Here is a 14261-nt window from a genome sequence, read left to right as displayed (position 1 = left end):
CATGCTCCATTTAAAAACCACAGGTTAACCCTATTCTCAACATCACCACCTGTCCCTTTCGCATGGCCCGATTAAGTGTTCTGGCCACCTTAGGCTAATACACAAGTAGCGACCCTCAATCCCCAAATATTCAGGAGTAATCTCAAGCATTCAAATTTAAACAGAATGTGCTATTCTCTCTTACCTGTTCTTGCTCTTCTCTCTTTGGTTGTTCTTGCAGCTTTGTTGTCTTTTAGCTGGCTTCTGGAAAGTTGGGGTCCTGTTTTCAAAATATGCTAAATTATATTATAATGCCAAATGTTAATAACCCTGAAGGATTAGGCTCTTTAGTTTAAACACAACACTCCATGCTAGACACACAAAACTACCCCATAGCACAAGCATATATAGGCAATATATGAACATTTGTGGTCAAAGAGCTACAATCAATTACAACCCTGCATCATCTGACTAGTATTTAGTATTCTAGTGACCGCTGAGACCACAGAGAGCATGAATGTAAAAACCACACAATACAGAAATCATGTCCACCCCCCAAAACTGCTGTATTTTTTACATACCTCCTAAGTTATTTCATCACCCCCTTCTGCATTTTCCTTACCTCCACCCCTGCTGCTATTTTCCGTACCTCCTCCTTACAGACATTGCCCCCCTGCAGCTCTTTTCCTTACCCCCCACAACCATTTTCCTTACCTCTCCCTTGCAGATATTTGCCTTAACATCCTGCAGCCAATTTCCTTATCTCCTTCCAGAAGACTTTGTGCCCCCCCCCCACACAACCAACACCCCCTCCAGACTCACTTACCTCAGTCACAGCAGTCTTCCTCTTCTACATGACAGGCAGCCTGGCAAATTCACTTTCTGTTAGCTGCCTGTCAGGGCAAGGGCGGAGAATACTTAGTCCAAAACTACAGCAATTATAATGGATGTTCTGCAATGTTACACCACTTTTATTTTCAGCCACTGCTGTGTGGAAATGTTTCCTAGATGTGCTATGAACTGCGGTGTGGACTCTCCCGATGATATGTCATTTGTGATAACGCCACCAATATTGTGAGAGCATTACAGCGGGGAGATTTCCATTGCACTCCCTGTTTTGCATATGTGGTACCCCAAAGCCCTGTTGAACAGCACAAAGGAGTGCATAAATGCTTTTAAAACGCAGGGCTACAAGGGGTTAATTGTGCTCCTGAAAACTTGTGCCCAGGAGTGATTGACAGGAGGAGGATGAAGGCCCTGATTGGCTGTGGGAGTAACAGGAAGAGGATGTGCAGGAAGGAGGAGAAAGAGAGAGCAGCATGGTAGAAGGAACAAGGGGGAGGACGTGCAGCTGAGCAGAGAGAAGACTGAGCTGCTGCCAGAACTGGTGACATTGCCAGGAGAGCAGACAGAGAACAGCTGGGGACACGCAGCGGGGCGCCAAAGACAGTCTCCACTAACTGCAGAACCCTCTCAAGGTAAAACCCTAGCCTGCAGTGTATTGCACACACCCCAGTGTCAGAGGGAAGAGTGATGAGAGAATCTACCCAAAACTGCCATTGCATGCTTGTACAAGGAAGGATTGTGAGAGTTTTTCCCCCAGATCATACCTTTACACAGGCTGCAGGGAACAATTAAGACTGTCGTTTCAGCTATATCCTATGTGTTGCTGATATCTGGACACTATCCCCTGTTGCAGAGTACTAGAACCTAGGGACAAAAGAGAAAACTGTTTCTTTTTATTGTCATTGTGCATTTTAACTGTATTGCATTGCTTAGCGTATATTTCCTGCTGTGCGTACGCGGACTTCCGGTAGATTTGCCACGTGGTTAAACAATCGTTTTAATAGTTATTATATGTGTATAGTATAATTACTTGTGAAAGCCTCTGAGACATTATTACTATTGTTGGGAACTTTTGATTTTCTGCGCAGAAAAGGTGTCACTCACCGGACTGTGAGTGCCATTTCTCCTATCTTCAGGAACCGTGGCCGTCCGCCATCCTGAGGGTCTGCGCATGTGCAGCCCTTATGAAACCTTCAGTACCTGTTGCTTTTAATTAATTGGATGATCAGGCAACCCTCCCTATTTAAACCACCTGTGATCATTACCTAGTTGCCTGATCTTGGAGTCTCATTCCCCATGAGCCTCTGAAGGTGTTCCTGTGTTTCCTCGTGTATTCAGCTCCAGCTGATTCCTGTCTACTACGATTGTGGTTTCCAGACCACTTCAACTCTCCTGTGTTCATCGTGTCTGCACTCAGCTGATTCCTATCTGCTACTGCTGCCGGATTCCAGACCGCCTCAACTCTCCTGTGTTCAGCGTGTCTGCTCTCCGCTGCCTCCGTTACTATTGCCGGGTTGCAGACCATCTCAACTCTTCTGTGTTCATCGTGTCAGCTCTCCACTGATTCCTATCTGCTACTGCTGCCGGATTCCAGACCGTCTCTACTCTCCTGTGTTCAGCGTGTCTCCCCTTTGCTGCCTCCGCTACTACTGCCGGATACCAGACAGCCTCAACTCTCCCGTGTTCATCATGTTTCCAGTTTTACTTACTACTGCTTCCTGAGTATTGCTCCGTTGATTACCGGTTACCTTTCGTGCGCTGCACCAACCTGATTACCGCTTCCATCCTCCGGTGGTCTCTCCTCCTGCCGGCGTTCAGCCGTTCAGGTATCCCTGCACTTCTCCTTGACAGCCTGCTCTCCTGAACCGCGGTATGCATACTTTCCATTGACTTTGCTATTGTATTGCATATCCGTCTGGACTGTGTTGTGTTCATCTCCGGAGTCTTCCATCTACTGAAGCTATTGTTACTATTGACTTTGTTTCCTATTACCTGGATCTCTATAGTGACTTTGTATACTTCAAGCAGCGCTTGTCAGTTATTATTGTATTGTGGTTATCATAGTGGGATTAAGTTCCGTGTGCCCCGTGTATCCTCTGTATTCCATTCATCTCCTCGTGCCCCTCCTCACATATATATAGCAGTGGTACAACTTGCTGAACGCAGACCACTGACTCCTGTTTCCCATTGGCACCAGTTTCAAGTATCCTCTCACATAAGCAGTGGTACAACTTGCTGTACGCAGACCACTGACTTCCCCGTTACCTACTTGCACCTGGAACCCATTCCTTCACTATAGACATTGGTACAACTTGCTATTCGCAGACCACTGACTTTCACTACCTCCTCTCTACTCCTGGACATTCCTCCTCACTATAGCAGTGGTACAACTTGCTGTACGCAGACCACTGACTCTCCTCACGTTTACTTGTCCATCTGGTTCCTCGTGTTCATACATCTAAGTCATTACCAGTTGCTGCTAGTCGTAGACTTTCCTTGAGCATTCTCTCACCATCTGCTGATTCTCCTGTTCCGTTGTCACCCTGCTACCAGAGGACCATAGTACCTGCTATATTACTCTGGTAAGAACATCATCTGGTGATATCCTGGGCAAAGACTCCTTGTGCCCGTGACAAAATGTGTATAGTGTGTGATGTTGTAACATAGATACACTGTTTTATTGTGGATTGTGCTCAGTTGCAGTCTGACGAGGCAGGTTGCCCAACTGAAGGCCGGTATACAGGGCAGGTATACCGAGTGCGAAAACCGGGTTTTCACGAATCGCCACCAATAGATCGCAAGGTTTACTGATAATTAGTATTAGTAGGTGATGCGATCTAACCGCACGGTAAACACAACCGCGAGGGTAAAATTGGAAGTGCGTGGAGGAATTATATTGGAAAGGCTGGTTGATTGTATCGACTTGATGCTACCAGTTATAATAAACTCAACAGAAATTTGAGATAGCCGGGCTATCGAGGAACTATTTCTGTGTTAGGGATTCTTGTTCGGAACAAGAGTAAGCGAGTGGATGCGGCTATTTGAAAATACGTCAACCGGGGCATTAGAGATCTCTAGCGTTGATTGTAGCAACAGGGTTGAAATTGTTGGCCGGAAAGAACAGAGCATTGCGGTGTGTCTGTGTTCCGTGTAGAAGGTGTTGTTCAACATGGGTGCTAAGCATACGCTAGAGATGGCCAGTGTACTGCCTAAGGAAGGGCCTATTGGTTCAGCGAGGTTTCTCATGTGTAAGAAATATGGTGCATACGCAACTGTGTATTGTGACACGTCGGTCAAGATGACCAAAGATTGTGATAGGCCTTTCCCAACAATAGAGAGTTTTAATGCAGAGGTACTAAATACTGTAAAAGATAAAGTATGGTTGATTAAGTCAACGAAAGTGAGGAATAAACATAATGATTGTTTAAAATTGTGGCAAATGGAAGGTAACACGTGGCAGAGCAGCGAATGCACAGCGGAAGTAGGCGTGGCGAAAAGTGCGCACACGGCGGAAGTAGCCGTTGAGAAGCGTGGCGGACTCAGCGCAAGCGCCCCCGCCACCTTATGTGGCGGGAGGGGTAAGTACAGCCGTTATTAAAACTGAAAAAAGAGAAATTGCTAAGTTATATCCTGTCTTAAGCCAGTTTAAAACCAGTGTATCAGAAGATGAAGATGAACCCACTGTGATTTCAGCCATTGCTCATGCTGTTAATATGCCAGAGGTTCAGCGTAAGTATGGGAAAGGAGCAATGGCTGAGATAGGTGAGAGTAGTGTGATCACTAGGAGTGAAGCAGTCTAAATATTGAAACAGCAAATCCTGTAGTGTCTTCTGAAGACAGTGAACCAGTGGGTGCGTATCCAGTCCGCACAATATCAGTTCCCAATGGGAAGGCGGACAAGGATGGTGTAGTTCCTTTAAAGAATGTTACAATGCATTGTCCCTGGACTAGATCAGAATTACGTTCCATTATGACTGAATTCCCAGATCCTAGAAAAGAGTTGGCAAAGTGTCAGAAATTTGTTAAAGACTTAGGAAATGCACACGAACCAACCAATAAGGATTGGCGTGTAGTGTTGAGGGCGTGTCTTCCTCCCAATACTGACATACAAAAATGTATTAAAGATTGTTTGTTGGATGAAGATGACACTTTGACTGATGAGATTAACCAAGAGAATATAGAACAAATTGTCAAACATTTAGCCATCTATTTTCCAGTAGTGGTAAATTGGAGTAAGATTTTCACCATAAAACAAAAGGATAGTGAAACAGCCTCAGATTACTTTGCTAGAGCTATAGCAGCGATAACACGGTTCACTGGGATATCCAACATAGGTGAGGACCCACATCACAAAGAGGTAGCTGTAGGAGTATTAATGGATGGCCTTAGAGAAAATTTAAAGACAAGAGTACAGACCACATTACCTAATTGGAGAGGCATCACAGTAGATTCTCTTAGGGAGTTTGCTGTGGAGCATGACAAAAACCTCTTTAGAAAAAAGGAAGAGAAAAGTGATAGGTTAATGACGGTAAGTATACAGGCTTTAGAGGGAGTGCATACACGACCACCAGCATACAACCCACATAATAAGAAATATAGAATAATCAGGTGTTTCAAGTGTAACAAAGAAGGCCATTTCGCAAGAGATTGTAAAAAAAGAAAGACAGTATACACATACGGGTGGGTCACGTAGATATCCTCTAAAGGGGAATTTTCATAGATTAGAAGACTCACATCTACCCGCGCATATTATAGCAGCAAATGCTGCGCGGGAAAAAGATAGTAAGCGCTAGGGGTCAGGTCATACCTGTAGTCTACAGCCAGTGAGGTTAACTGAGAGTCAGATAGAAGAACCAACAATGATAGTTGACATAGCTGGTAGGAAGCAAACTTTTCTTGTAGATACAGGGGCGGCCCGATCTGTGATAACCTCTCCTTTCAATCTACAGGTGACCAGTAAAACTGTTCCAGCTATGGGGGTAACGGGAAGAGTGTTGCATTATCCACTAACTAAACCTGCTGAAGTTACTATCGGGCCCCTGCATACCAAGCATTCATTTCTCTTGGCTGCGGCGGCTCCTACTCACTTGCTGGGAAGAGACTTGTTATGTAAAATGGGATGTGTCATATACTGTACTCCAGATAGTGTGTTCTTAGATATATCGGAGAAAGTCGCACATGAGGTACAGGATATATTGGACACCCCTCAAAGGTTAATGTTACACTCTCCTGTTATAGAACAAAGTCCATCTCAAGTAAAGGGGATGTTACTGGAAATACCAGGTTCACTATGGACCAGAGATGGACAGGACACTGGGCTGATGGCAAACGTAGCCCCTGTCATGGTCAATCTAAAAAGTGGTAGGATAGCTCCAAAAATCTCACAGTATCCATTAAAACTGGAGGTGGAACTAGAGGTATATCCTGTTATTCTCCTACCGGGGAGTGCAATACACATGGACCAGACCTCCCCAGGGGTTCATTGACAGCCCCAGTATTTTCTCCCAAGCCTTACATGACTGTTTGCAATCCTTTGAACCCCACAATGGGTCTGTTCTAATTCAATATGTGGACGATTTGTTGCTGTGCTCTGATTCTTTTATGTCATGTTTACATGATACTAAATTGTTGTTGCTCCATCTCTCACAAACAGGGCACAAGGTGGCAAAGGACAAATTACAGCCATGTCAGACTAAGGTCAAATACTTAGGACACTGCCTCACTAAGGGGCTAAGACACCTGACAACCGACAGGATTGAGGCCATACAACACATGACTCTGCCTCAGAGCCAGAAGCAGATTCGTACCTTCCTGGGGATGTGTGGATACTGTAGATCCTGGATCCCAGGTTTTTCTATTCTGGCATTACCATTGCAGGAGCTAGTCTCTTCTTCAAAACCAGAACGTGTTGTACACACAGAAGAGTCAGAGCAAGCATTCTTTAACCTTAAAGATAGTCTGACTAGAGCACCTGCATTGGGAATACCTGATTACGAAAAGCCTTTTGAGTTATACTGTACGGAAGCTGATGGTTGTGCAGCAGGTGTCCTCACACAGAAACATGGTGATGCTAGCAGACCGGTAGCATACTACAGTGCACAATTGGACAATGTGGCAAGATCACTCCCAACATGTCTCAGAAGTGTAGCAGCAACTGCTCTTCTGTTAAGTAAGAGCGAGGACGTAGTATTAGGACATAATTCAACTGTCTATACACCCCATGCTGTATCAGCTCTGTTAAATTCAGCCCAAACCAGACATGTTTCTTCAGCTAGATTCACAAAGTGGGAACTAGCCCTGATGGCACCCTCAAACATCACCATCAAACGATGTAGCACCTTAAATCCAGCTACATACCTTCCATATGTGTCTCTAGAGACACAAAGGGTGGGAGGTGAGGAGACCCTGGTCGATGATGAGTTAGGCAAGAATACTGACACGCATGACTGTATGGAACACCTGAATCAGACCTTTACTGCAAGGCCCGACATATGTGACACCCCCTTAGAAAATGTAGATTTTACGTTTTATACAGACGGGAGTTGTCATAGACAGACAGAGACGGGAGAGCTATGTACTGGTTACGCTGTTGTAGATGATCAGGATGTGGTAGGAGCTGAACCCCTTGGCCCACCTCACTCAGCCCAGGTGGCGGAACTAGTAGCATTAAGGAGAGCATGTGAATTGGCAGAGGGTAAATCAGCCAATATATATACTGACGATTTTGGGGCCCTTTGGCGTCTTAGAAACTTTACGACAGCAGCAGGTATGCCAGTGGCACACTCACAACACATAAAAGGACTTCTGACAGCGATACAGTTACCCAAAACAGTAGCCGTCATAAAGTGCAAAGCCCATACCTTTGAAGAACACCCAGTGTCACTGGGCAATAACAGGGCGGACGAAGCTGCTAAATGGGCAGCAGGGCAACCTATGACTGTATCGACCGAGACTATGATGGTTTTTCAGACATTAGACATGCAGAAATTAATTGAAATGCAAAATTTGTGTTCCCTGCAGGAAAAGGCGGTCTGGAAGGCGAAGGGATGTGGTCAAGAGTCCTCAGGACTCTGGAGGGATGGACAAGGTAAGCCTGTAGCTCCCCGAACGTACTATCCAAGCCTGGCTGAAGCAGCACACGGTCTGACTCACCTGGGTAAAGAAGGTATGTGCAAACTGGTGAGAGCATACTGGTGTGCTCCCGGATTTTCCTCTCAGGCTGGTAAGAAGGCAATGTCATGTCTTACTTGTTTGAGGAAAAATGTTGGGAAAACTATTCCAACTGAGCCATCCCACATCCCTCCTACAGACGGACCTTTTCAGGTAATACAAATTGACTATATCCAACTACCACCATGCAGGAATCTAAAGTATGTATTAGTGTGTATTGAAGTGTTTTCCGGTTGGGTAGAAGCATATCCGGCAGCCACTAATACTGCTGTGTTCACTGCAAAGAAAATTGTACAAGATTTTGTATGTAGGTTTTCGGTATCCTTAGAATCATTGAAAGTGATAGGGGTACCCACTTTACTGGTGATATCTTTTCAATAATGTGTAAACTCATGGGAATCGGTAGCAGACTTTCCACCCCTTACCGACCACAAGCCAGTGGTAAGGTGGAGAGAGTAAATGGTACTATAAAGAACAAGCTTGGTAAGGTAATGGCTGAAACTGGGTTGGCATGTTCTGAGGCTTAGCCATTGGTCCTCCATAGCATTCGGACCACTCCTAGACCTCCTCTTAATCTGTCCCCCTTTGAGATACTGTTCGGACGACAACCTCATTTGATCGTGAGTCCACAAGACGACTTGAAGTTTAATAATGAAGTGACGGTACAATATCTTATAAGAAGGAGTAGACAGCTAAAGCAACAACAACAAAAACTAAAAATGCTGTCACCTGGTATGCCAGAAACTAACTGTCATGATGTTGAACCTGGAGACTATGTTATGATCCGCAATTTCTTACGTTCAGGTTGTTTAACAGACCATTGGGAAGTATATAATAATATTCTGCGCTAGACCTAAATAGTGAAATAATGATGAAATGTCCTAATATGCTAATATTTAGCTTTATCAACTGATAATAGATAATACAGTCAGTGGAATACAAGACATGTAAAACATTAAGCAATGGTATAAATATACATCATGGATACATCATAGCATGGAAATATAAATCATTATGGTTAACATAGTGCCATGCTGCACTGATGCTGAGAGATTATTTGAATCGAATGAGGGATTGATCAATATTGTAGCGGAAAAATCCTGGAGATGTAAAATGTCCAGAAAATACAATAGTGCCCAAAATAAAGGGGGAGGAGAGAAATAGCGATACTTGCCCTTGGAGACAGTCTCAAGTATTCCAGCAGGTTAAAACAATGTCCAGAGGAGGAGGAAAAGAAAGGGGGTTGTGTTACTTGCGCTTGAAACAATCCAGGATATAGCGGTGATCCTCAAGATTTCCAATATAGTCCGTGTGAGGTCCAGATGCTAGATAGGTAATCCTCGCGATAGATATTAAGTGCTGGATATACGGGATCAGGAGAATGTTATGGTAGGTGTGGCGGGCAGAGTAACGAGCGGGATGTCGGCGTGCGTGCCAAACGTGGAACGCACGCTTCCTGAGTGTCCACGACCGGATGTGCACAAAACCGGAAGTGGCGGGTGATAGGCCGACGCGTTTCATCACCTAGGTGACTTTTTCAAGGCAGTGGTATACGTGTAGATGGAGGCGGGTCTTATATACACTGTGCAAAGATATTCAAACAGTCTGAGTCACGTGTTTTTTGTGATTCCCCGTCTGTTTAGTGTCCTTGATGTTCAACAGAATATGTCCTGTCGCGTTGATGGATGTTGATTTGAACAAAAAAGACATTTAAAACATTACAAATATACATATATATAAAAACTGATTGTAAGCGTTATTGGTATGTGTCAAAACACTGGGATAACATATATGCATTGCAACTTGAGCAAACTAACAACACAATATTATTATGGTTTTATAAAAGGTGAAGTGCCGCATATTAGATATAAGGAAAAAGGGGGGGGGGGGGGGGTAACTGATCGAAACATTTTGGGTGCGATTTGGGGCATATGCTTGATATACCACTACATGTGGTACATATACATAGAGATGCATATATAAGGTGTAAACATGTATACAAATATACATGTATTTTACAGAAATAGACAGCTATGTCTATATATAGATAACATACATATGGTTCATATGTCTGCGATTTGGAACGAAAAAGTTGACTGCAATTGGAGAGATATAATAATGGAGGAGATATTGTGATACTGCGCTAATCTAAATGTATCTTCATTGAAACAATGGGGAACGAGTGTATATTGGTAATTAACAATATATAGCTAATATAATCACTGTGATGATTGTAAATGCTAGCAGTCACACGGTGGTGTTAGTTCCGTTATAAGTTAGCGTCTGTTCTCTGTCACTGGGTAGGGAGATCAACTCTCCAGATTGCGCACCGTGCTGAACCTGATATTCCCCACCGTTCGCACAATGGGTACTTGTCAGGCCCACACAGTATCGCTTCCGAGTTCGGATGAGATCGGGCATGGACTGTGTGGTATGTCAGCACGGTGCGCATCTGAACTTGCCGTACGTGATGAGTTTCACAGACAGCTACAGATATCGAACTCAATATTAAGTCCTTTGGGGGTCTGCGTATCTAATTCAAAAATCCATCTATGTTCTTCTTTGTTTATATTTTTGGCGAGATCACCACCTCGCCAATTCTTCTTGATTCTTGAGATTGCCATAAATGTAAGAGAGGGTGGATCACTGTTGTGTTTTAAGTGAAAATGGTGTGAGACACTGTGGGTGTGTAGGCTCCATTTGATGTTCCGTATGTGTTCCGCTAACCTTACTTTTAGCGGTCGGATTGTTCGCCCTACATACTGTAATTTGCATGGGCACTGGAGGAGGTAAACTACCTCTTTAGTTTCACAAGTGATGAAGTCCTTAATATAGTATGTTCGGTCGGTAGTGGTAGATTGGAAGGTGTGGGTGGGCTTGGTGCTTCTCACACCACATGTTCTACATGCTATGCATTTTCCGCAACTGTAGAAACCTGACTGTTGTTGTTGTGGGATCAGGGTAGTTTGTATTGGTAGTCTTGGGGGAAAGTGATTTTGTACTAACTTCTTCTTCAAATCAGGGGCTTTACGGAAAATAATACTCGGTTTCTGTGGGAGAATTGGACGCAATTCGGGATCTTGTTTGAGTATGTTCCAGTGTGAATTTATGATTTTCTGGATTTTGAAAGCTTGATTATTGTAGTTAGTGATGAAAAGTATTTTTCCTTCTTGTTGTGTGGATTTAGTTGGAGAATGTCTTGGATGGAGTAGGGAATCTCTTTCTCTGGCTTCAGCTCGATTGTATGCTGATTCAATGGTATCTATGGTGTATTTCTTCTCTAAGAATTGTTGCTTGAGCTGTTGCCCTTGTTCTGCAAAATGGTGTGGTTGTGAACAGTTCCTCTTAATTCTCGTAAATTGACCATATGGGATATTGTTAAGCCATTGTGGGTGATGGTTGCTAGGGGCAAGGATGTAGCTGTTTACGTCAACGGGTTTTTGGTATGTTTTGGTTTCTATATAGTTATTCTGGATGAAATCAGTAGGTCTAGAAATTCTATTTCGTGGCGACTATACTTGGTGGTAAATTGGAGATTGAAAGGGTTGGTATTCAGTTCCTGCATGAAGGAGGTGAGTGATGTTTCATCACCTCTCCATATGGCAATTATGTCGTCTATGTATCTGTGCCAGAGGACCAGATTTGCCCCATGTTGGTGGTTGGACCAAATGTATTGTTCCTCCCACCTGCTCATGAACAGATTAGCGTAACTCGGGGCAAATCTGGTCCCCATGGCAGTGCCCCTAGTTTGTAGATAAAAGGTGTTTTGAAACCAAAAATAGTTGTGAGTGAGTATAAACTGAATACTGTCTAGGATAAATTGAGCTTGAAGTGGTTGCATTGTAAGATCGCTGGAAAGAAAATGCTCGATGCTTTGTAGTCCCTGGTGGTGAGCGATGACAGTGTAGAGCCGTGATGGCTAACCTATGACACGCGTTTCACTCGTGACACGCCGAGGCATTTTGACTGACACGCCAGGCGTGACAGTCAAACTGCCTGTTTTAACCATGCCAAACATTTTCTTTATACAGCACAGCCGCGGGCGCTTCTTTGACAGCGCCGCGGCTGCTGTACAACTCCCCATCGGCGAAATGGAGCTGCTGCACATGCGCTGTCGCAGCAGCTCCTCCCTTGCATATCTCCCGGCATGACTTCCCTGGCTGGCTTCCTTGGGGCACCGTAGGGCTTATAATGGATATTTGCAATATTTAATCGTAAAATAGCCTCAGATACTGGCCACAAGCAATCTTATGTAGTGTTTTATTAATAGATCAAAGACTCCATTTCTGGTGAGCCTGCAGGGTATGGAGAGCTGTGTGATTATATATAAATATTGTATTATAGGATTAAAAAAGTATTCCTCTACTTTCTTAATCCTATAATACAATATTTACAAATAATCACACAGCTCTGCATACCCTGCAGGCTCACCAGAAATGGAGTCTTTGGTCTATTAATAAAAGCATTACATAAGATTGCTTGTGGCCAGTATCTTGTTTCACCCTGTAACCCAATACCAAATATATATATATATAATCATTATATATATATAATTTTTTTTTTTTATTATTGAAATGACACGCGAGCCAAGGAAGGCTACACTATTTTACGATTTTTGACACACCAAGCTGAAAAGGTTAGCCATCACTGGTGTAGAGGTAAGTGACGTCGCTGGTTATGAGCCAGAGATCATCACCCCACTCTACTTTAGACAGGATGTATAGGATATGTGTCGTGTCTTTAATGTATGATTGTTGGACTTTGACGTAAGGTTGTAAGAAATGATCAATGTATTGGGATAGATTGGAAGTGATGGAATTGATACCGGAGGTTGTATGGCACTCTTATGTATTTTTGGCAGGTAATAAAATACTGGGATGGTTGGGTGTGTGATAGAGATGAAATCGTGTTCTTTCTTGGTTAGAATCCCTGATTCTAGGCCAACATTGAGCAATTTTACCAATGATTGTTGGAATGAGGTAGTTGGATCTGTGCTTAGTTTGGTGTATGTGGTAGAGTCATCTAGTATGTCGTTGGCTACTTTAATGTAATCTTGCTTGTTTAGCAGAACTATCCCGCCGCCTTTGTCACCGGCTTGAGGACTATATCGGTGTTTTGTTGCAGTTCTTTTAGAGCACTTGTTTCAGCTATAGTGAGGTTGATACGGTTGGATGCAGTGTTTGTATTCATTTTTTGAATATCATCCATGACCATATGCTCAAATGTTTGTATGAGAGGACTTTTAAGAAAGGTGGGGTTAAACTGTGATGATGGTTTAAGGGCGCTATGTTTGTATATAGACGTGGTTGTCGCGTTCTTAGTCTGTAGTGGATGTCTGAGGAAGTATTTCTTTAATGTGAGTTTCCGAGTAAATTTATGTAAGTCGAGGAACATTTCAAATTTGTCTGGTTTGTTGGCGGGGGCAAATTTTAGTCCCTTGTGCAACAGGGATGCGTGTGGCGTTTTTAATTGAAAGTTGCTGAGATTGAAGATACCTTGAAGTAACTCCTCTTTTGAGGGTTTGATTAGATTATTTTTTACTTTTTTTGCCGCCTCTTTGGCCTCTATGTCGTTTTGGTGGAGTTTCCTTTTGATCTGGGGAGTTAGTGTGGTCTGTTGGTGTATGGAGGCTAATGGTGGATCTGGTATTGGGTTTTGAAGAGTGATGTCTAAAAAAGACCATTGGGAAGGCCCGTACCAAGTGCTGCTGACCAGTACTACATCACTGAAAGTTGCAGAGAGAGACACTTGGGTCCATTCCACCCACTGCAGGAGAGTCCGTAACCCGGAGAAAGTGCAAGATAAAACTGAGACCGACGACATAGATCTGTCACTTGTGAATCTGTTCCAGGAGACCTAAAGCCTGCAGTCAAGACACCTGAACCAGAGACGTTGCCTCAGAACTATCTGTCCAGCGATGAAGTGGCGGTTTTTGTTTTTCTTTTGTTCCAGGATTTTCCTTTTTTTTCCTTTTTCTAGGACATTCTATTTTTGTGAAGGAGGATGGAGGACGGAGGAGGGTTCTGGTAGTGATGCGGATGAGATGGAGGCAGAGAAAAAGTTATTAGAATACTCAGAGCAGCCCATTATCAAGCTTGGGCCGGGGGTTATGAAAAGGTCTGCTAGCTCAGGAACTCGGAGACAGTGTGAGGGGCTATTGTCTGATGAGTATTGCATCTGCAAGTTCTGTGACTCCCTAGTTGAAGAGAGATGCATCCAGCGATGCCAGTCCACCGATAATCTGAATATGGGAGGGCATCCTTTGG

General features: G+C 43.7%; 1 pseudogene; it reads right to left on the bottom strand.

Moving 5' to 3' along the window:
• Positions 1-10323: 10323 nt before the first annotated feature.
• LOC142155631 (5S ribosomal RNA) lies at positions 10324-10440 on the bottom strand (annotated as a pseudogene).
• Between the last annotated feature and the right edge of the window lie 3821 nt (positions 10441-14261).

The sequence above is a fragment of the Mixophyes fleayi genome, chromosome 4, assembly GCF_038048845.1.
Source record: "Mixophyes fleayi isolate aMixFle1 chromosome 4, aMixFle1.hap1, whole genome shotgun sequence".
Lineage (NCBI taxonomy): Eukaryota > Metazoa > Chordata > Amphibia > Anura > Limnodynastidae > Mixophyes > Mixophyes fleayi.
Note: the sequence above shows the minus strand (reverse complement) of the source record. Positions and strands in the feature narration are given on the sequence as shown.